Source organism: Nipponia nippon, unplaced genomic scaffold, assembly GCF_047370975.1.
Source record: "Nipponia nippon isolate SJK-2023a ecotype South Korea unplaced genomic scaffold, ASM4737097v1 scaffold_21, whole genome shotgun sequence".
NCBI lineage: Eukaryota > Metazoa > Chordata > Aves > Pelecaniformes > Threskiornithidae > Nipponia > Nipponia nippon.
In genome coordinates, this window is record NW_028262338.1 from 7,595,971 (window position 1) to 7,619,974 (window position 24,004).

A 24,004-nucleotide genomic window follows, 5' to 3' on the forward strand; every position below is an offset into this window, starting at 1 on the left:
GGAGGAAATTCAAACTCATTCAAATGAACAGCACAGAAGAGAACAAGGCAATGTTCAAGGAGAACTAGGTAGGACAAAACTCTAGGGTGAGGTTAATTGGTACAGGTGGGAAGTCTTTCTATCAGGTTTAAGCACTGAGCACATCTAAATAATGCTAAGGAAATCGAGTTAGAGAGGGTACACACAATATTTAGGTACCGTGATGGCTGCATTTCTGCTTAAATGGGGGGATCTAGCTAACAGAAATAATTTTCCCATTTATTCACGTGTGCATGAAGAAAAGGATATTTACAATTAAATGCGAAGGAAAGCTTATGAGCTCCTGTCTGGAGCCTTCAACTTTAATAAGAGGACTGGCCCCTCGGAGATTCTGGGCTGCTTATGGTCCTGGTGTATTCTGACTCAAGAGAACTCTCTGTGGCTTTCCCTGATAAAGCAAAAAACAGAAGCCTTGGCAACTCAGACTTACTAGGATTGGGGTTTTTTTATTATTTTAAATGAGCGGTATTTTTATTTGCATTAGATTTTTGATAACTGCTTTAACAGCAACCTTTTGACATGTATTTTATGAAAATGAATACTTTAAATCATAGCTGTAAAACACTGTTTTATAATTTTTAACTGCGTATAACAGACAAAACCATCATTATCCAACAATTAAGGTGCATGAATTATTAATTTTTAATAAAAATACACTACTTGCTCTCTAATTAATTCTGTAATCAAGATTGTTCCAGTATATCATTATATCTCTTAAGATTTCAAATCCTAACTGGGTTTAAATTGGCATAGTATTAAAATAAATTGTTTCTCTGGAGTGTCTAATTAACAAATGTGCAGGTCTTTATTGTGATTTTTTCCCATTAGCTAACTATACAAAAAAGGATACCAACGTATATGAGGAGCTAAGTCCAATATATTTTTAAATTTGTGGAGCTTTCTCTACCGATCAATGAAAAACAGACCCTAGATTATGCTTTAGTCTCTATTGGTATGCACGAGCTGTTGTGGAGCTTTGAAGAGATTTATCCCTTGGCCAAGACGTTATTAAGCTCACCTCTGGGATTTCTTTAGAACAGCCGTGTATGAATCCTAGCAGAGGGATTTTTCCATGGATCTTGATGGAGTTAATCCTCTAAACCTCAGTGAATGTCAGTGAGTGCGATCGATGCATGAATTCCATACGTCTTTTGGGAAACTTTCCTGAAGAGATTATAAAAATCTGAGAGTAGTATTAAAAAACTGCAGTGGTTCCACAGATCCATATTCACATTGATTCCTTCCCATTTTCAAATTCCACGCTGCCAGCCGGTGGTATACGAAATAAATGTATATATGTGTGTGTGTGTATACATATATTTAAATAATGCATACGTATTTTTGTGAATCTATATATGTATATGCATACAAATATATATATATGTGCACACACGCCTCCCTGCCTACATAGTTAACTCCCACCTCACTGCTCTGTAGTCACCAAACAGACATTTCTTCTGGAGGTTTTAGTAGAAGGCTCCTTTGTAAATGGACCATTTGCAAATAGCAGTCAGGAAAATTTATCAGACATGCAAATAGTGTAACGTAATTATTTACAGACACGCTGAAGTCAACATAAATCATACAACATGTTTTTAAAAAGTATTTTTGGACAGCTCTAGGAATCTTGAATGATCAGTTCCTCCAAAAGTCTAAATTAGAAAAATAAGTGCTTGTAGCTGTAAAAGCGTTGGTTACTTACTAGACCTGATAAAAACATACCATCCGATGCAAACAGACAAAATACACCGCAACAGGAGGCATCCTAGAGACCATCCATGTGTTTATATCTCATTTATGAGAGTGTATATATAAGAAAGTAAACAAAATATATGTGAAGAAGTGGTTATGAATAGACCTAATTTCTCCAAATCACATATCTCGTGCATTATATGTGGCCAAGCAAGCCTAAAATAACACAAGTTGGCTTCATATTAAATGTACTACACAGAACAGAAGGAACACTGAATTATAAACAGAAACTATAACTGGTTATCCAAAATTTTACATGCAGAGATTTATGACCATTTCTTAAATATTCAGTATTGTGGATATTGAAATGCATATAAATTCAAAATTCGTTTTACTTCTACTAAATTAGATTTAAGCTAGTGTCATACCATCTACTGACAAAATTGCTCATAGCTCGCTATACATACATATATATATATATATATATATTTCCTCTGCTTTCACGGATAGTAAAATTTATTTAATGAAGGTAAACAGAATCTGGCACTTGGAAGCAGGAGGAGTAATATACAGCATTACTGCTAAAACACATAACGTTGTACTGTTTTCCCTGGGGTTTTTTGCATGAATGTCTGGTCCTGATGCCAGTGTCAGCTCTTTGCCAGGGGGTAGCATATGTCTGGTATTCTGAAGGCTGGCTTCTACATGGGCAGGAAAGCAGTGACATGAAAACTCTGTGTATTTCAAGTATAAATTATTTAATTTAATATCTCTTGGGAGAGGACCCTCAAAAACATCCAGGGTATTTTCTTTGGAAAGCTCAGCCCCGTAGGAATGATAGGCTCCCAAGGAGAGATTCTTCATTAAGCTGCATATAAGAACAATGCGCAGCAGTAATTGTTAAGCTGAATATTTGGCCACAAATGAAGAAAAAATAGTCTGGAAAGAAATGTGCAGCAGCACTATGCTGTGACACCAGTGTGACAATACTACATTATACAAAGAAATGTGTACAAAGCACGATTTGGAATGAAGTTGTCTTTGAAGAGGGAATAACCCCTACACAGTTCTCGCTCTGGTGCAAACCTCTGAGGAAAAACAGAGAACTAAGGGCTGCTTGGTTTGTTTATACCTTATGCTTCAGTTGTACCTTCTACCGTGGCTTTTTATGGTATTAAGGCAGAAATATTAGCTTCATTATTTTCAGATGGAACCCCAATCCTTAGCAGAAGTTCTGAAACTGAATTTTGCAGGAGTCTCCAGTGTCTCTAAGTGGTTTTGAGGAAACAGCTGTGGTTGAAGCACAGTCATACAAACCTCAGAACCGGGGTGAGCGAGCTCAGGGCTTATCCCAAGGATGAGTTTTGGTATCTTGTCATTCTGTCTTCAACCTGTCTTCAAGCTTTCTACCCTGCTCCTTCTATTCTATTGCACTGGTTGCCTAATAAAAGGATGTAGTGTATCCAACTGTGAGGAATTTTTGAGTTAATTCTTGTGGATTTGTGATTAAGTTGTTATATGTAACTGCTAGTGCCTCTCTTCAGAGAGGCTGAAATACAAGTTTCTCTTGAGACCAAGTTGAGCCCCTTTTTTTTTTGCTTACGTTTTGTACATAGCATGATGGTAATATTTTTAACAAATTATTCGCACTGTGTGGACTAGGTACAGATATGAACTATCATTCGTCTTGTTCCTTGCTTCCATGGTTTGTAAATCCAGGTCAGTAGAACATTACATACATAGCGCTCTCAAAATACTTCCCCAGCAGTGGTTGCTATGCCACGTTTTGGGTTCTCCTGCTAGAGTTGCACTTGGCAAGATTGTTGATCTGTGCTTCCTGTCCTAAGGATTTCCTCTATGTGCCACGTGGACACTGCTTCAGCACTGACATATATAACCAGAATAAAACTCCATATGGACGATTCCTCTTTTTCTTGGAAGCCCAGCTTGAAATCATCGATACTTGAAGAAAGATAGCCAGTACCATATTTGTTTATGAAATATGTAGCCACATACACAAGAATGAAAACATTATATGCTCAGGATTTTTAGTGAAAGGACATTCTGTTTTACCTGTAGCCATACATCATATGAAAAATAGTAAGAACTACTACTTAAGAATTTAAAACTATTTAAAATGCCTCTCTATACTTTCTCTCTTTAAAGTTTAAATTACACTTTAAATAAGCCTATTCTAATTTAGGAGTTTGGGACTGGAACTTTCACTAAAGAATGTGTGAATCAATTTTTAATCAGCCCTGGTAAGTTCATATTGTGCCGTAATTAAAAAGTAAAATTAACAGAGACAATTTAAAATTCATTAACGTTCAGTGAAAAAAATTCAATATAATCACAAGCAAAATTACCCTTGTGTTTATTTGCCAAGTTATGCAAGACCGCATTTTGGAAAAAACACTTTGCTGGCTAATATGTTAGAAGGTCATAAATAAATCTTTGCACACCCTCTTACTGCAATGTTGATGAATCAGTGTTAGCATTAATTAATATGCTTGCATGATTTTAATTCATGAAAGTAAAAATTGTATGTGAGCATGTTTTGCGTAAAACTGAATTGTTTTGACTCTTGGTGATCTTTGTGTTTGCTTCGTTGTCATGGTGTTACAATAAGTATACATGACGCATACCTTTACATACTCATGCCTGTGAAAAGATGAGAAAGCTCAGTCCTAAAGCGTAGTGCTTAGAGTTTGTTATTGCAGCTCTTGAACATTCATAATACAAGACAATATATTTCATAATTTGCTATTTTTGCCTCTATGCAATGGATAGAGTTGACAGTGGAACAGGTGAAACTCCCGTTATGTCCTCTGTGCGAAACAAAACTGTGTTCAGACAACCCAAACTTTAGCTGGACTTTATTAGTTTAGTGCTAGTAAGTTAGAAGGTTATTAGAAGCTAAGATAGGAAATACCAGCGAGGTTTCTGCTTAGTTCTATTTCTTGATTTCAAGAAACACATAGGGGTAAATGCATATGCTATGGCTTTTCCAAGGTCTGTGTGGACAGGACTCTTTTTAGGGAAAGTGATGCTAAGCAGAAAGACTAGACATTCTTATTTTCTTATTCTTGGATAATGTCAGTTAGGTAATATTTAATACATGTCTGTAAGAAATCCAAAAAGTACATCTTCCTTTTCTCTGCTGTTATGACTAACCCAGACCTTCTAGGCTTGCTGGTGCCTGCTCTTCCATAAGTTCATGTTCTCTTTTGCTTTGAACTTTTAGCATCTTTTTCACTAACAAGGTGAGAAGCTTTCTCAAAGTTCTTGAGTATTCAGTACTTTCTGACCTTTTCGCCATTTCTAAGACTAGTCAATGCTGAAGGAAACCAGACTGAAGCAATAAGCTAAATCGTAACTTAGGTTTTATATGCAATTTTGATTGCCTGTGTTAAGTCAGTGTCAATATAGACTATTAAGGCTTTTAAGTTATTAAAATGTGATCTAGTCAGTATGTACATAAATTATTTTCCATTATACTGAGAATTCAAACTACCTATATAAGTCTGTGGTTTGTAGCGTCTTTTAAACAGAGAATGGGCCTGATTCACCTCACACTGATCTTGATATGAGCATGGAAATCAGTTGGAGTGAGACTTTTGAAGTCTCAAGGAACATGAAAATTGGATGTGTCACCTGAGTGTTTAGTGCTTAGTATTTTGAATGCGTTCTGTCAGCCACAGCCCATCTTCCAAACGTGCTGAAAGCTCTCCTAAGAGTGCCTCCATAAGAGGTATCACGTGTTGACTTGTACATGTCCTATATGTAGCTCTGGTGGGAAGTGGAAAGGACTGTCCAGTTTACAAATTCTAATACTTCCCCATGGGATGCACAGTCAGGGCAGTTTATTGCAGGTGTATGTTTACGAGGACCCCACAATATGATACTAAACCTGTGATATCAATGTAATAGAGACACTGAAAGCTCTAACCCTACGGCGATCAACGTAAATCTTCCTTTAGTTCATTCTTTCTGTCAGCTCTCTTACATACTTTGAGAGGATTCTCTCTCCCACTCTGGATTGTTAGTCTCTGTATCTCTGCTCTTCACTTGGATTCTCATTGCCTGCTGGAATTTGGATGCAACAAGTCTGCTTAGATGAAGGCAGTACTCTGTGAACACAAGGGTAACCCCTACCTTGAAAGAATGAATGATCCTCTTATAGTAAGGGTCAAGACAACAAAGAGCGATTAAAAGGACATATTCATAATATGAGTCATTGAGAATGTAATGAACTGCAACGTCATGGTGCCTTGGAAGCCAAATTTTGCAAATTCATTTCTGGTAATTAGAGAACAAGTCCCTTCTTCCGTTATTATTACCAGACAGCATTCCTGATTTCACTGGATCTTTTCGTAGTGCTTATATCTCCTGAGTAATGCTCAAAATTCACACCAGGTTAGCATTGCCAGCTAATTTGTTAAGTTCTGCCTTTTGTTCTTCATAACATTTGTCTCAGCAGGATAATGAATAACCAAAATAATTAGTTCATGCTTCTGACTTCGCCAGTAAAACCAGCATGATATCTACACCATTTACAAAGAATATGCATCAAAATGAATGAAATGGACTTAATGGGATGAAAGACAGACTGCAACCTGGTATGGCCAGTTCCCCTGACCATATGAGCTGCATACCAAAATAGGTATTCTGGGAATGCTTCGCAGGAGAGAGAGCTGTGGCTCCCCAGCCCCTAGTGCCGGGGGGCCCCTATGGCCTGGCTGAAGGCACAGCTGGGCTCCCCAGGGTGCCACAGCGATGCTGGCCTCAGTACTCTCTGTGACTGGGGATCTGGAGCTACAGCAGCCCCTCAAATACAGTACAGTGTGAATTAGGAGTGAGAACAGTTGCTTTTATGTAAGTGTAGCAACAATTTTTACCTAGCATTAGATAGCTACTGTGGCTTGAAGGAAAAAGGCAAGAGATGATTCAAGGAGACAGATCACTAAGTAAAAAAAAAAAGGGGGGGGGGGGGGGCGGGAACAACACGTGATCTTTCCAAAGGGCAGGTAACCCCATAAACAGAAGTACAGCACAGGCATCTGTCTCTGAAGCATCTGGAAATGGAAAGACATACTGCGCTATATATATTAGACGATGATGTGTAAGGAGTGATTTCTACATTAAAGCAATATCTAATGAAAAAGCAGGAGAAAAAACCGCAAGCCTAAGGCTGTTTTACTAGAGGTTTTTCCTCAAGACCCTACATTCTGCAGTAGATCACTCAAAGAATCTAACTGATAGAAATGAAGTACAAGGCAAGGTATTGTTGAGCAGTAATCTATGATAAGATGAATACTTCAGGATGGGAGGTATGTTAGGATTAATTCTTAGAAATTGGGATAGGTGCCTGGCTGAATTAGCAAATTTGGAATGACTCGTTTTGTGGAAGTGAATGACAAGACAAAATCAGAGAGAGTTCAAGAGCCCAGGTTGCTTTCTTTTCATTGTGGCATTATTTTTGTAGTAATATCTTCCTGTGTTATATTTAAGCTCGTATTATTTATATATTTTGGAACAGATCTAAAGAAAGCCAATTAACTGAGGGGTTAATTAGCAGTTAGTGCTAGAGGTGAGAGGTTCTAGGCATGGTAAGAGACTTTCAAGTTCTTCTGGTTTCATAGGTAAATCTGTGCCTGCATGCAGTATCACTTTCTCAGCAAATGAGTCTGTTACTCTGTGTGCACCTGGACCAATTGCCAGTTGTTTGTACTATTCATCCACGAATCTCAAATTACCTGAAAAAGCTATAAAACTTGCTCTGGAAAGACAGTTTTCTCCCTACAGTTCCATATTCGGCTGCTTTGGGCCTTATTCCTTCGTTGCATTCATGCCCTCAAAGACATTCTTTGAGGACGCTGTGTACCAAAAAATAAAAGCTGTGATGGAGGATTGCTGAGAAGAAACACAGAGGCAGAAGTTTTGCAGCATGAGATCTGGGAAGCAAATACAGGCAAACAGGCAGGCATTATTGTGCCCCATGCAGATGGCTGCTTCAGGGAGAGCTGTTTTCCTGGGATATGATGGGTAATTCCAGGTATGAATGAAATAATTCAGTGGGCAATGAGAGTATTTCCCATTTGTGCAGCAGTAGAACGGGTTGCCTCTTGAACCACCAGATTAGTGGGCTGTTGGCTGCCTCTGAAGTAGTGCTCTAAAAACTTTTTGATCTGAAAAGATGTGCTTATTATTCATGCTTCTCAGGTGGAGGAAGATTCTCCATCAGTGATGCCAACACATTCATGCTTCATTTCATTCACTATTGCTCCTGCCTATTTAATTCACTGTGTCTCCTGCCATACATTCCTTCCGTCCATGATTTCTTGCCTGATCACCGAGGGATGGGCTGGCAACCAAACATCTGCGTATCTATCTCTCCCAAGCCGTTGGCTCAGGTGTGGCAGAAATCGGTGTTATTAATACGCACAATGAGTCACGCTACAGTTTGTATGTGTAGGTCCTGAAAAAAACCCACAGACAAAATAGTATCTTGGACAAAGTGCAGATCAGTGGCTGAAGTCTTGGACCTTGTCGATATTGATGGATAACAAGATTTGTGTAACAACTGTTACAGAGGCAGAGCATAACGGGAACAGTTAAAGAGGAATTAACCTATTTGAAAGACAGTGGTGGCTAAAACCAAGACCACATACCACTGGGCAACAACACTGTGTTAAATGGTGTTTCTGACAATTCTGGTGCTGAGGAGGGTAGGTTGGAAGGTTCTCCATGCATTTTACATAAACTTGAGAATTTTTGTGATGGTATTCTTGTCCTGAAGCTGAGAAGGCAGAGAAGAGCGTAACTGCAGCAGGGGGTGATGGGTGGATAGCTGTAAAGACCAGTGCCTTCAGCCCACTCGCTCAGATGCTGTGTAGTACTGGTGGCTGGAAAAGGCGGCAGTGCCAGGTTTTCAGCAGGTGTCCCCTCACCCACTTCTTTTGCACACCATCAGGCATAAATGTATCAAAAAGTCTTTAGTAAAGCAGCAGGCAGTATAATTCCTGAGAAGCAGTTATGACTTCTGATAGGACACACATACTACGTGTTCATCTGAGTAAGTAAATGCCAGCTTCCACAGAAATGTGCTCGGAGTATTGCAGAGGGCAACAGCAAACCTTTCTGAGAATGTATAGAGAAATGAATGGGACACCCCCGCTGCTGGTGCAGTGCAGGGGGGTGGTTTCTGTCAACAGCAAAAAGTTCAAGGGATGTTTGGAAGAAGGGGGCTGTATGTAAAGAAGTATCCTTTCGCCCTTTATTTTCTTCACTTTCAGCATGGAAGGCAACAGTAAGCTCTTTAATAAGGCTTGGGGGTTTTTTTGCACTCATATATTTGTGTTTAATACACAGAGTATATTTTTCCAGTTAATATTTTTATGGCACACAATTGAAAAAACGATGGCTGCAGAGAAAATACTCCTCTCTCTCTCTCTCTCTCTCTCTTCTTTCCTTCCAATTTACATGGGAAAACCAGGAATTAATTACTCTTTCTGATAATGCATAGTGTCTCAGGCGTCTTTACTTTTCCATATGCAAATTCCCACCCAAAATCGAAGTATTGTGTGCTTTGTTCATGTTGGGTTAAAAAGCTCTGGGAAACCATGAAGAAACATCCCCCCCTTGCCGTGCATATTCCTTTATCTTGGTGGAGTTCCAAATGATGTCAAAAAGCAAGTTCGTTTGTTCGTTCTTTTTTCTTTTCAATAGCTTTTTTTTTCATTGTTGCTGTTAGTGTACTAGGCAGAGGGAATAATTTGGCAGGATAGCATCTTCTTTTTAACCCTAGTAGCACGTTCCCTTTTAATAGAGAGCAGAAAAATGACTTTCTCTGCTTGACAGCTGTAACCAACTTAGATGTCTTTACTTTTCTCTGTGGATTTTCAGTCAAGGTACAAGTATTGCTACAGTCTATATTGGGTTTACTTAAGTTCTGGAGGAATTAGGAGGGTTTTTTTTAATGTGTGTGTTTTTTTAATGTGTGTTTTTTTTAATGTGTGAAAAACAAAAAATTGTTTTTCTCTGGGAAAGGAGTCCTCCAAAACAGAGGAGTCAACACATTAACTCAAAAACTAATAGTCAAAATGGCTATTGACCAGTATCTCCTTTGTGGATAAAACTCTTGAATGGCGGTGCTAATGTGGTGTTAGTGCACAGCTGACCTCTCTCAGATGTATTCTTCCAGCACTGACATGTGGTGATGCACTCTTCCAGTTCCGCCCCCGCCCCCACGAATGTGCCTTTGTTAATTCTTCTTAATTTCTGCAGTATTCCTGAGCTTATGAGTAGTGTAATTGTCAGAATTTGTAATACTTCTGGCAGAAGTTTTTAATACTTTTCCCCTTAATATCTACAGTTGGCTTTTCTCAGAGACAAGGTGGTCAGGAAGATGCATCTTTGGACTGATCAGGTATGACAGTTCTTTTATATTACGTTCTCGAGTTTGAAGAATAATTCAGCTTTGGAGGTTTTTTAAGTCGTATTACAAATGAATGTACTTTCCTTTGTCTTTCTGTTTGCTAGAGATAAAGCCAAAATGATCATAATCTTTGAAAAAACGTTCTTTCTTGTTATCCATTTGAGGGAAGGGTTTTGTAATTCAGAGGGTATGTACCCATAGCCCAGCTGATGCTCTCCCTCTTTGGCTGCCTACAAACCTTTGAGCACTAAGCATCATAAACTGTGGCAATAGATTCTAAGGTTGTTACGCAGCTACTTGTCAATGGCAAGCTATATAGGAATTAGAATATACTCTTTTTTAAAAGTTCTTTTAATAATGATTTTTATTTATGTTGTGTGGGGTTTTTTTTAACTGGTGAATCTTTTTTTTTTTTTTCTTTTGTAATTCTCTGTGGCTACGAATACACTGTAAAAAGATACTTATTTCAGACTGGTAAAAAGCAGGGTTGGTACTGCATAAAAGGTGCAAAAATTTACTTGGGCGTATTGTGAAGTGTGAAAACAGGAACGTCCAGTAGAAAAATACTTAATACCTATGAAACACATGTTTGTGCTTGATAAGTAGAAAAGAATTGTTTCCTCAATGAGTCACTCTTCTTCACAAGTATGTGGGTGACAGAAGTGTCACAGTTACGATATGAAATCCAGAAGCCTTCAGATCACGTGCTACAAAAGAGGAAATTCTGGCACTCAGTTTTTTTCAGTGTAGTTATCAGTAGCACGCTGTTCAATTATCATGGGCGTTCTATAAAATTATTACTTTCTCAGAACTATTTTGAGCACAGATTTAATAATTTCTCTGGAAAGAAAGGACACATTTTCAAGATTGAGTTGTTCAGCTTTGTGAATGAGAATGAACCCTTGGGAAGTAAAAATACCTGCTGTGAAAGAGCTAGTCTCAAATCTGCTCATACAGTGAAGTCAATGAGAAGTCTCTGACTGAGACTTGGGAGGAAGTAGATACAACAATGTACATCTCTCAACTAAGTGTTTCTGCAGAGGAGGTAGTTATTTAGTGTGGAGAAAAAGGAGAATGGGTACTATAGAGGGAAGACAATGAGCTGACAAAGAACAAAATGTGATATGACAATGAAATACCAAAGCAGCTCCAACATTTCAGACGTATGGAGCAGGTCGCTGCATCCTGTCTGTTCCTTTTAGGCTGCCTGGGCCTGATCTAGTCATCTATACCATTTAACTTGGTGGCAAGTGGCGTTAGGTATCTCGTAGCTTGGTCGTGTTGTCTGGTTGACAATAGCATTACTCCTAAGGGACATCGTAGACATGACATGCTGTGGATGGAAAGGAAATTTGGCCTCAGACACAGCCTAGAGGATGTGTTAAACAAGGGATACAGAGAATGTTATATAAATTCTGTGTGTCGGCCAAGTGATTTGAGTGACCTGTGTGTTGCTTACCTGAGTAGGCCACATACCTGGGGCTAATCCTGCCTACATTGAACAGCAGCTTCTAATTAGGTGTAGAAATGAAATGGCTGCATTTCCCGACGTTCCTAGGCAAAGATGATTAACTCGCATCCCTGAGTGGGACTCTGGAAAATCAGGCCATGCGCCTCTTTTTCTAATTGTTGATCTGGCTGAGTGACAGGCATGAAGAAGGTCTAAACTTTCTTGCCTGTATTTCTTACATTGTAACGAAACTGAAAATGGAGATTTTTTCCGTTTTCAGCTTAGAAGGTTAAACAAACTGTTCAATAACGTGAACTTCTGCCATCTCCTTTTTCTCTGTTATCACTTAGTCACCTTGAAGGCAATCAATTCTTGTAGTAGAAGCCCTAGTCTTAGCGTGATAACCGACATTGTAAAATTGCTTAGGAAAATACTGTTACTGAACTAAATGGGCAACTTCTATTTCTGTTATCCTTTACACAGGCAAATGCCTGCTGGACCGCTAATCTGGATTTGTATCAGGGAAACCCATGCTCAGTAAAGACAAAGTTTATTTACATTCCTGGGTACACGTCAGCTTTTTATAATTCTGTCTCCGAGAGAGGTTTCCTTTAGAGATGTTTTGAAATAAGCTGCTACTGGAATGGGGTCTAGCTTTGCCTTTCAAAAAGTTGCAGCCTTTAAAATGAAAATTATTGGATTATAAATGTTTCGGACACAAAAGGAAGTTGACACAAAAAGTGTTCTGTGCATTAGAAGTCTAAACCTGCGCAAGCATTTAATGGAAATCTTTACCCGCTTTCCTGATGATTACATATGAAAGCTCATGCTTTTTAATTTCTTCGCTGGCACAAAACACCTCTTTAATTAGGATTTTAAGATATGATGCTACACATTTGAGGTTATTAAAAAAATTTCTGGGACGTGTTGATGAACTAGAAAATGGAGATAAATGGTGTCACCTTTAACAAATGCATTCCAAAATGTAAAGGAATAGCTACACAATTGATGCAATCAAGCTTTTCCAATATAATGGTCTTTTTAACAAGATTTGAGGCCCTAAAATTGACATAGCTGTAATTAAAGTTCTGCATGCTGATCTACCATGGTATGCACGCATCTCTGTTGTGAAGTCTGCTCTACCAAAAAGCTGAAGAAATACACTCTGAAATGTATTTTTTAAAAAATCATTTATATTTTTTCTAAGGAGGGATATCAGCTGCTGCAGTGACTGTGACTGGAGTCAGCAAATTAAAGAACGTACCTAAAAAGTTCTGATTGTTTCATTTGTCAGTCTATTGAAGTCATCATTCACTTGCATGTTTGGTTTTTTTCTGTTGTATTTCTAAAGCTCTGATTAATGTGGTATGAAATCCTATTCTGCTTATGGTATCTGAAAGAAAACAGTGTTTATAGTTTGATTACATTTCTTTCTACAACTTTCTACCCTCTATCTCATTCCCTAGTTTGCAGAAACATATTTTCTGTTCTGTCGCCTTCCCTTTCACATTTTTTCTACTATGCCTGTTTTCTTATTCAGCATAAATAATCATTTTGCTCTACAGTCATCTAACTTCATTTATATTAGGAATTAATACAATATACCTCCAGGCTGTCTTCTCACTAGCCAGAACAAAAAAGGAGACTGGCTTCAGCTTCTAATGAATCATTCCTTTTTGAAGGAAATACAAAGTGCAGTTCACTGAAATTCCATTAAAATCTTGGATATCCATTAAAAGTGCAAGTGTAATATGTTTAAATGCAGAATGGAAGACAGACTGGGCATATGAAAAATGAATAAACGCATACAAAAATGATTGTGCTCATTTCAAAAACTCTAAAGGTTACTCTGGAAGAACGCCAAATGTTGTGAGCACAACCTCCTCTTAATTTTCAGTACTGTGGCCCGTCAGAGTCAGGAACCTGGAAAAGGGGGAGCTCACTCTTACAATGGCACCGTTGTAGCCTGAGCATTGCATCCCTGCAGATTCTTCTGCATGGTCGTCTTAGCTCCAAGTTTGTTTTTTCAGTGTTACCTCTAACTTCCTCTAGGTATGTCTGTACTATATATACTATCTTAATATAATTTTTAAGATTTAAAAATTATTTTTAGCTTAAAAAAGATCTGGATTATCAGTTCTACATTTTTCCCCATTTGCAAGCATTGGACCGGTTACTTATATTTATTTGCATTCATTTACAGGTGTTTTTCCCTTTATAATAGCTACTATAGTTATGTAATTACTCTAGCTGAAACTCTCTCGGATGTACTGGTAAGCCTTCAGCTTGCCCTTCCATATGGCGGTAAATTTGTTCTTTTACAACTGGAATCTTAGTCTTTTGTTCAAAGTGGAGCTTTTAATATTCTAAGGTATTAATTTAAACAATAACCAGACTCTGCTATTCTCTTTCCTAGTCCCTTAGAGCTGCTCAGGAAAATTTTGATGACTGAGAGAGAAAGAAAGTGAAGGGACAGAATGCTGATCAGTTGGGGGGGGGGGGGGAAGATTTGCCCAATAGAACTGGTTTTGATTAATTTCACACCTGAAAATTCAATGAAGAAAAAGGTGGTTTGTTTTTTTTTCCCAATTTTGATACGTTTAGACCAAATATGTCAAACAGATTTCTTTCTGTCTGTCCTATCAATGACAAGTGTCTGCAAGTGACTGCAATTTGGCAGTCTTTATGTCTTCAGGAGTTTCTACAGGATATGTATAATGCAATAAGCTATTCAACATTCATCCATATAATTTTAAGTTGCAAGATGAAGTGCTCTATTTGTCAAAATAAAGGCTCATCTCTAGTGCTAAACTACAAAAGAAAACCAGCATTTCTAGGTCTGGATTCATCCCATCCTGATGCAGAGCTCTAAAATAGTTCAGATGAATCATGACCACTAGAGCACAAAGCACATGAATCCCTCATGGGATGGGTATCTTTCGGTACCATGCATGCAACTAAATTTAGATGTCTAAATGTAGGAAGGCAATGAAAACGCCTTGCCATGTCTTCGGCCTCCTCTCCTTTGCTCCGGAGAGGCAGCAGCCTGCTGCTGGACCATACAAATAGCAGTTTCTATCCCCGCTGCCCCAGTACCAGTTCGGTGCTGTCGGAATGTAAGGCTCAAGGCACCACAGCACCCTTCCCAACACGCACTTCTCCTGCTCAAGGAGCAGCCCCTGCTGGCTCGGTACAACCCCGCGCGGATGCACGCGCCTCGTGCTTATCCCGCAGCATGCACGCTTTATGCCCTGAGCAGATGTTGAAGGTCAGCAGGAAGGACAGTGGTGGCCATGTCACAATGAGCAGCAGTTGGGCGGTGGCCATGTCACGGCAGGCAGCGGGTGGGAGGTGGTGGCATCACAGTGGGTACAGCAAGGGCTGCGGGGCAGGGGCAGGCCCTAGGCTGGGAGGCACGCTGGCGAAGTGAGTGCAGAGGGTGGGGGGATGGATGTCGGCCCTCCGTCTCCTGGCCCTAAGGGAGCTGTGGAGATCAACAGCCTTTGCTGGGGCTGCAAACTCACCTCATCCCACTTCCCCAGAGGCATCTGCAGGAGGCGCCCAGGTGCTGCTGGAGCCACGGATTTTGGGAGCACTTACCGTTGACCTGCGTTGTGTCCACCATGAAGCAGAAGGTCCCGGATATGAAAAAGGGTGGTGAGTGAGAACAAAGTACCCACACGGCTGCCTGTCGGGAAGCAAGGAGTCCCACCGGGAATGGGGTAAGTGGAGTAGAGAGGAGAGGGGGAAGTGAGGACAGGGCTTGGGCTCTCCTTGTCCACCCCAGCCTGGGTTCCCCAGGAGCTGTGGCCATGGACAGGCCACTTCTTCTCTTGTACTACTCATACTCTGACTAACATGGAATGTTCAAAGTTCGTTCAAAGAAAACAATCAGCTTTAATTAATTCAACACATAAGAATGGAAAAAAATGAAATAATCTTCTCCTTATTCTTCATTCTGGAGACGAAATTTGGTTTTAATATTGAAATCATGGTTTATTTAATACAGGACCTTGTTATTTCTATGTGACATTTTAATCAAACATGCTAAGGTTGGAAATAGGAAAGGTTTCAAATAATCATGTTTAATTACTTAAGCATCATTTAATCAAAATAATCTTCAATGGTAATAATTATCATTGTCAGTCCTTTTCTTACACGTACTTATATATATCATATTAATATCAACCTTGATTACTAAACTTATTGAAAACTACATTCTAATTTTCTCTTCTAAATCAGCAGTATGCCTCAGGTAATTTCAGAAGCATCTTTAATCCTTTATATTTACTGGGTATATCTTCAGCAAATGTTATAAACAACCATAAATCCTCTAGCTTTATAAATCAATTCAGTGTTTCAACCTGTTGTTGATGATTTAATGACCAGTCATTGGTTAATACATTCATGTACAAGCATTAATCTCTCATACTTACTGTCTTTTCAGTTAGGAGTAAATTTTTTAAACCCAGCTAAGTTAATGTGAAAGGCTTCAAGGGGTTTGAGTCTCCTTTTAAAAGTTGGCTTCATGGTAAGCTTATAATAAATATTACCTTTTATCTGTAATTCAGCTAATATTTAGATCTGCTGACTATGTATAATAAATGAAATTTTAGGAATCGGCACTCTCAGGTTACGTCTGCATTGCAGCTGCTGAGGCAGTGCTATCTGAACAGCTTGACATGGGTATTGGAAGCCAGCGAGATGCTGGAAGCCTGGTGGTTTGTTTGGGTTAATGTAATCTGTTAAGAAGTGTGATAAATTAGTCCCTGTGGAGTTCCATGCTATCACAGTTCGACTGCTCCTGGAACCTGAGCTAGTGCGTTTTAAGTTATCTTGGCTGGCAAGGTGCAGCGATAATGTATCTCGTTAATTCCAAGTCTGGAGTAATTCCTCAAGTATTAGCAGAGCTATTTAGGTATAAAGACAAAATAAACAGTGGTAGTAAAGAACCCGTTCCGTTTTGCTCAGTTTCTCAGGGAAGACTGTTGAAAAATCTCTCGGGCAGCACAGCTGAGCACCATCTTCAGAATAGAAGCAATGTTTGGGTTGTGACGCTTCCTACATCTCCGAGCTTTGATCCCGCTCTGAGCCCTACGTCTGGAGTGTAGTAGCATGGCTTCAAGGCTCTGAGACCTTCAGAAAGGGGCCCCGGTGTCCCTGGGTAGCACAGACACAAAACTGAATTCTGATTTTGGTAATACTGATACAAATCATTATTAAGATGGCATAGAGACACCAGTTATTATGGTTTAAAGTTCGGCCTACTGACAAACAAAACTTGATTTTATAGTTTTCCAACATGGAAAGAAACTTAATGCAAGCAGGGACTAGGCAGTATAACGGGGTGATGTATAAGGGAGCATTAGTCACTTTTTAATCTTTTTCTGGAGTGCACATACAAGATTCGCTGCCATCCATGTTCACACCCAGTTTTGAAGGTGTGAATTTTTGGTTTGAATTTTTGACCTTTATATTTAAGGTCAAAAGAAAACAGCACAGCTGCAGCTTCATCCCGTCTTGATTCAAAACGAATCCCAAAACTTTGCTAGACAAAACTGGAGTTTAGACCTGAAGCATTATTTGTTATCCAACAACACGTTCCTTATACATATAAAATCGAAAGCCATGTTTAACCGCGTCATCTCAGGTAACGTGTTTATTTGTCACTGATGCTGCATTAAACACCCAACAGATATGATCAGCAAGGGCGATAGGACTAATAGGAAATTTAAAATCCTGGCTATTTCTCTGCAGATAATAATAATAGTAATAGTAATAATAGTAGTAGTAGTAGTAGTAGTAATAATAATAATAATAATAATAATAATAATAATAATAATAATAAACAACACTGACTTTCTCTCAGATAACACATAGTATAAGTTTATAAAAGTTGTGGCTATAAGTGGAAAATTAGACCCGAAGTATCTGTACTAGAGTCGGAGTAAGTTAACTCTCACTGCAATGAAATAGAGCACTGACAGACTACTGATGTCAACAAAGTGACCTTCTGTGAGAGTCCAAACAACTTGTATTCTCATTTTTGAAAACTGCAGGCATATCTGGCGTGTCATTCTGTGACCTGAAAGTTTACTCGGAACCTTCCAGCGCCCCTCCTGCTTCGCTGCACTGACTGCCTCTTATTTTGACTTATTCTACCTCCAGTGCACACATGCAGCGGTTTCGCGGTCAACAGTCAGTCTTCCACTGCATGGAGGATAATTAATTTGAATTTGAATCTGAATCTGAAGTTTTCACACAGATCTGATTTTGTGTGAATTTTTCACAAACTTTTATTCACATATTACATAGTTCTAGATTGTTTGCAAAGTGTTAGAATTAGTACCCAAGTTTTCACTGAACCCTCTCCCTGGTGCCAGATGTGGTCCATTTACCATACTGATGTCCAGTAGCAATAGTCAAGTGGTATTTTGAGGAGTAAGGAAGAAGTAAAGGTAAAATTGTGAGTTTATCAAACAGAACTTAAGCTACAGCATCATTTCTACCAGTCTGGATCTCGCACCTGATGACTTTCAGTGTGCTGAGCGTGCTGTGGATCTCTTGTTTATCAAGGCAGTAACGGCTTAGTGTGAGATACCTTCCTATTTTCCTTCAGATCTAGATTTTGGTAGAATTTCATCCTGTAGTCTCTGTAACAGAAGACAGATTTGGCTATTTTGGGCTTCCGTTGGAGTTTAAGTATGTCTTGACTTGATCAAGTTTGTTTATGAGGTACTTTCACCACTACTATACCTTTTTTTTTCCAGTGACTTCTTTACTTTACCTACGTGAAAATATTCTTTATGTGTTGTGTATCCCTTTTCTGATCCTGAACAAGATGTCATGGTGCCACAGTGGTAGCTCTTCATACCTGCACGTTAAGTTAGTAGGAATTGTATAGCTTTTTGCTAGATACCTGTTTACTGATAAATATTTTTTAATGAAGATTGGAAGCAGTACAAATAATGGTCTGGACTAGTAACACGTATTATAGTATAGCATTACCCAAACTATCTTAAATGTCAGAAAAGGTAATTTTCTCAGAATATCAGAGACCATATAAATATGCAGTAATATTAATCCTCAGCATTTTATTATCAATCTTTTCAACAAGTCAAACAGAAGACAAAAGGTTGCAAGTTACAATTTCCCAACTAATGAGAATAATCAGTTCTGATTATACTCTTTAAAAATAGTTCATATTCAAGTAAGTAATAAAACACTCATTCAGTTTTCTATGAATTTTTTGTTAGCTGAGAAAATGGACAAAAGCAGCTACATTTCTTGAGTAGATTGCCATATAAATAGTACATTACCATAGAGTGACCTTCCTCACGTATTGGAATAGAAACTGATGGCATGAGCTCATTTAAAATTACACAGTGATCCTGAAGAAAAGAAACTTTGTTAAGATGAATTAACGTTGAGGAGATACATTACTAACTTTTTGGGAAAGCACTGCAGCAGACCATTTCAGTAAATGCATAATAATCCTACATGAACTGCCACTTAGAAGAAACATCAGTGACCTAAAAGCCTAGAAGTCTAAAGTTAAAATCTTTTTTTTAAGGCTAAAAAAATGAAATTTTGTAGCACATTGAAATATTCAAACCTAAAATAAGATTGTAAATAACATATTGGCAGTAATGTTGAATAGAGCAGAGATCAGTGAAAGGAACGTTCTCCAGCCTTGTGGCGTTGGTAAAGAACAGTCCAGATCTTGTCAGTGGTCCCAGTTTGGTGGCTGCTTAGGTGGGCCGGAGGTGGCAGGGCCTCCCTTTATGTGGGAACACCCAAAGTCAATGAGCTACAGCACTAAGCGGGAAATGATGAAAGAAGATTTGGGGATTGATCTAGATGATCTCGAGAGGGTCCTGTCCAACCTAAAGGATTCTGTGATGAATGAGATGGTTGAAGACTTTAGGGTCTGGGCTTTGCTTAGTAATTTACGTGTAGTGATGAGAGCTACCACAGTGACCGTGCTAGCTACGCAGACCTGTCAGTGTAGCCTCCTCTCTAAACCTGCTAGTCCCACTCCAGCAGGCTGGCAGTCCTGATGCAGAAAGGACTCAGAATGAAAACAGAATGGCATGAAGAGGGAGGGAGGGTGGCAGAAAAGCAGAGACTGTTGTCTGCTGAAAGTGTCTGTGATTGCATACCCGCGGAAACATCAAAAAGCACTTCTGAGGTAGCTAAAGCTCAAATGCTTGTGACTATTCAGTAGCATGGATAGATTTTACGATTGGGAACAGCAAATCCTGGATGCCACCAAGATGCTCCGGGAGTAAGAATCACTGACTTTTAGGCAGAGGAGGAGACTGAGGGAAGCAGCTGGCATCTGCCTTGGCGCAGAACGTGCTTGTCCTCTAACGGCTGAGAAGCAGTGAGCTCAGTTCCTGACCTAGGAGCAGGTGTCCAACTCCCCACCATCTCCCCTTCTTCTCACTGTTGCATGCTTACTCAATATCTGAACCAGCACTAAATCCCGGGGGGGGGGCAGGTTAAGCCTGCGTTCCACTCTGCTTCCTAGCAGCTTTACCAGGTTAGTGCTAGATTTCAGAAAGTTCTCATAAGAATATCACATTCGACAGAAAAGAAAGAGTATATAGTAATTTCCTTGGAGCAGCTTTTTATATTGGAGCTGTCAAGATTCATTGGCATGAAGGGAATGGTGGTGGTTCAGGTCTCCACTAGATGAGAATAGTAATAGCTGCAGCAAAACAAATTTGCCTCTTTTTTCCTTTCTGTGTATTTTAAAGAAAAGGGGAAAGAAATAAAATAAACATCCTGAAATGGTCCTCACTTTTGAGGATGGCTGAGTTTAGAATATTTAGATGCTTTTCATGTCTTCCCAGCATGTATTATGATCAACAAATCCAGAATTGATATTAGTTCAGAGAAAACAAATACCCGAGGTAATACTCCTATCTGTTCCATGACTATGTTTTCTATTTTATTCTTGTCTTTTGTGTAGTTTTTGTGCTGTTTGTATTCTAGCGACTTCCAGACTCTAGAAAGAACCATATCTTTAACATTCAGGAAAAGGAAAGATTTAAAAAAAAAAAAAAATACACCCGAGAGATTCATTCCTGTACCAAGAGTCCTTGTCGATTCCGGGCACGTCAGGTCCCTTTTAGAGTTGCAAGAGCTGTCACTCACTCCGTGCTGTAGCCTGGCATTTGAAAGCTTCTAGCTTGCCTCTTGACATCTCCCACTCTGTTTGACTTGTTCAGCTTTATTTCCTTCACAATAATATATGGCCCTGAGGAACTCATTCTTTTTCTACCTACACTCAACTTAAGCCATTTAAGCTCTGTTTTTTTGTGAAATTTGCTGCATTTTTTTCTTTGTGATTGAGCATTATTTTCACATCTGAGGATTTTAACATTAGAATAATACTAAAAGTCTTGAAACGTGTTAGTAAAAAACAGTAGGAGTCTTTCAATTTTCCCTGCAATGCCATATTAAGTGGGAGGTCTTATTGTACAACCTTATTTAGAATATGCTAATGAAGATGAATTCTCCAGTAAAATATACATTTTCCAAATTATCAGGCAGAAGCATCCTGCATGAAGTAGTTTGTTTTCTTTCACATTTTAAATTAAAATGTAATTGGAGCTTGGTCAAAACTGCCTGAGGTTGAAGACTCTCTGCCCAGCAATAACTTAATTAAAAAACAAATTAAGAGTAGGAAAATATGGAAGATGCAAAAATGGAAGATGTTTAGTCTTCCAGGAAAAAAAGAGAAATGGGCAAGTACAATGAGAAGGAGAGGAAAAGAAAATACAGTGTGTGCTATTGTTTGGATTCTTTGATGAACATTTCCTTTCCTGACTTTTGATGCAAGGGTTGACTTGCACCAAAAAACTCTCTGGATCTCCATTAGTGGCCTCTTTTCCTTGTCCTTTGGAGGTTAAATGCTTTTGGGTTATAGTTTAGACAAATGTCTACACCTGTTTGGCAAGGGCCCTTCAAAGATTGCAGCAGCTACAGTCAGCTCCAACCAAGGAGGGCAGCAAGAGGCCGTATAAATGGTACGAGTTGAGCAGATCAGGACATAAAGGAAAGTAGATAGTGGATTTTTCTGGAACTTGGGCTCTTCTGTTAAGTTCTTAGGGCAAGAACTGATTTGATCCCTCTCGCCCCCCACGACAGGAAAGGTTAGGATGGATAACAAGGAATCTTACGGGGCATCACGGGCAGCCAATTTGCATATGTAATTTAGAAGCACAGTTGCCTATACATCTTTGGTATTCAATGGATAGAGACACTTTTCCAGAGGACAAGTCAAAGCAGGATCTTTATTTTTCTGTCTCTCTCTCTGTCTCATATATAAGGAATCCATAAAGACTCTCAGAGCCTGAAATTACATAGGATGGAGAGTTCATCTAATCTCAGCATTGTTATTGGCGCTTTGCTTTTCTGAGCCATCTCTATGAATTTTGATGCCATTATATTCTTGTGAACGAACAGGTAATCATCAGATTGGTAAATACAGGCTGCAGTTATCAAGTCGCATATGGTTTGTTGAGCTTACCAGGATTTAATAGGTCATAGAGAATAAAAGGCAATTACTAGTCAAGCAAGAAGGAAGTAAATTCTTCTAAATAGTTGACAACAGAATTGTGCTTTGTAGATGCAGAGCCTACTGTAAGCCTTATGGACTAGACTTATATTTCAGTGTGAAGTCAAATGAAGTAATTTAAAGCTATTGGGCTGCTTATCAGATTAGCATAGCTAGCTACTGTATACATTTAGGCAGCCTGTTACCCTTCCCATCTGAACAGAGGAACTAAAGTTCCTCCTTTGATCACATAAGGAGAGGTGGTTTCCCAGGAGGTCTCATTAGACTGGATTTTTTCAGCATTAGTCACAGATTTCTTTAACAGGTCTTTTGCTGGTTATAGAAATGTCAGTGACGATAGACAAAGCAAACCAGCGGAGATTTCAGCAATATTGTGCCTACTTAATTATTCTTGGTTGGTGTTCTGGAACTGCATAGCTGCTAGGGTAATAATAAGAATAAGCACAAAGTTTTTGTGTGGAAAATACCCATCCACAAATATCTCAGGATGTCTAATGCAATATAATTAGACTCTGAAAAGGCTATAAATAACGTGGTAATTAAGCCACTGTGAAAGTGAACAGCAACAAAATGAAACCATAAGATAATGATTTTGTGCCATTAACTCCAAATTTTTTAGATAAAATAATACTGTTCTATAGAGTTACGTTAACCAAAGAGAACACCAGAGCCTGCAGAGAGGCAGACACATATGGTAGCCTAAAGTACTTGTATGGCATTAATGCCTAGAAGGCCCATCTGAGACAGATGCTGTGCTCTGCCAGGCACTCTATAAACAAAATTTAAGCAATTATCTGTTTCTTCACAAAAAAGATGACCCCAGTTCTTTGAAGATTTCATCAAGAATTTATATTATTATATAAATGCAAGGGTCCTGTAACAGTTTAAAAGCTAGTAATTGAAAAAGGAGGATCTGAAGGCACACTTCTTTCCTACAGGCAACAGACTGCAAACCTCATTCTTTCATAAATGCTGTGCCTGTCCGAACAAGGTTTCTGGCTTTCTGTAATTGGGGTAGTGGTTCTTTTACACACAGCTGGTATGCTACCATAACCAATTTGAATCAATTAGTCTGCCTTTCTGTATGACATATTTGAATTTCATGTGCTAGTTTCTGAACCAAAGCCAACCTGTGATTTATTTGAACTAAATCGTTATTCCCTCAACTTCGTTTGTAGGCCCTTGAACAGTTTCCAGAGTAGTTGATGACTCTTAAGGAGGAATTTTTAGGCTATGGCAATATGATTTTTCTCTAGTTTGGAATGAAGCACAAAGCTGAGGTTTGAGCTCAAAGGAAGGATACTTTGATGTGTAGATTTTCCTTTACAAATTTTTCAGTTAAATTGCTTATTGGTGTGCTAGTTCAAGAGGTAAAGTCTTTTTGTGTCCTTTTCCAAGATGCTGTGTGTGGACATACGTACAGACACCCATACACACGTAGTGTGACTCCTTGCGGTTAGTGGGTAAGATCACTTAGTGGGTCACATTTAGTGGGTCAGCACAGCTACATTCTCAGCCAAACTGCAGTGGGCAGAAGGGAAGGCAAAGACACTTGCCCTTCATTACTCTGGCTGCATTATGTAGGTGTGGTCCCTCAGCTTGAAGCTGCTCTAAATTTTATGAGCTGTGCAAGTAACTTTTCCTTTTTCTGTTTATCCACTATCTATGAGAGTTCAAGCATGATGTATGCAGTTCGGGCATGGTTCTGTGTCACTTGAGTATTCACTCTACATGGCAGAGAAAACCCAGTCATCCAGTTTAGCTGTTAAAGATGCTTTGCAGAAGTGTGACAAGAAAG

General features: G+C 39.0%; 1 long non-coding RNA gene across 2 annotated transcripts in view; it reads left to right on the forward strand.

Annotated features, from left to right (window-relative positions):
* Nucleotides 1-24,004, forward strand: part of LOC148055543 (uncharacterized) — a 276,819-nt gene that overhangs the window by 210,189 nt on the left and 42,626 nt on the right. For both annotated transcript variants that reach the window (XR_015705312.1, XR_015705313.1), the window contains exons 10-11: nucleotides 10,106-10,159; nucleotides 15,161-15,340. This is a non-coding gene — a long non-coding RNA (uncharacterized LOC148055543). The remainder of the gene's footprint in view (nucleotides 1-10,105; nucleotides 10,160-15,160; nucleotides 15,341-24,004) is intronic.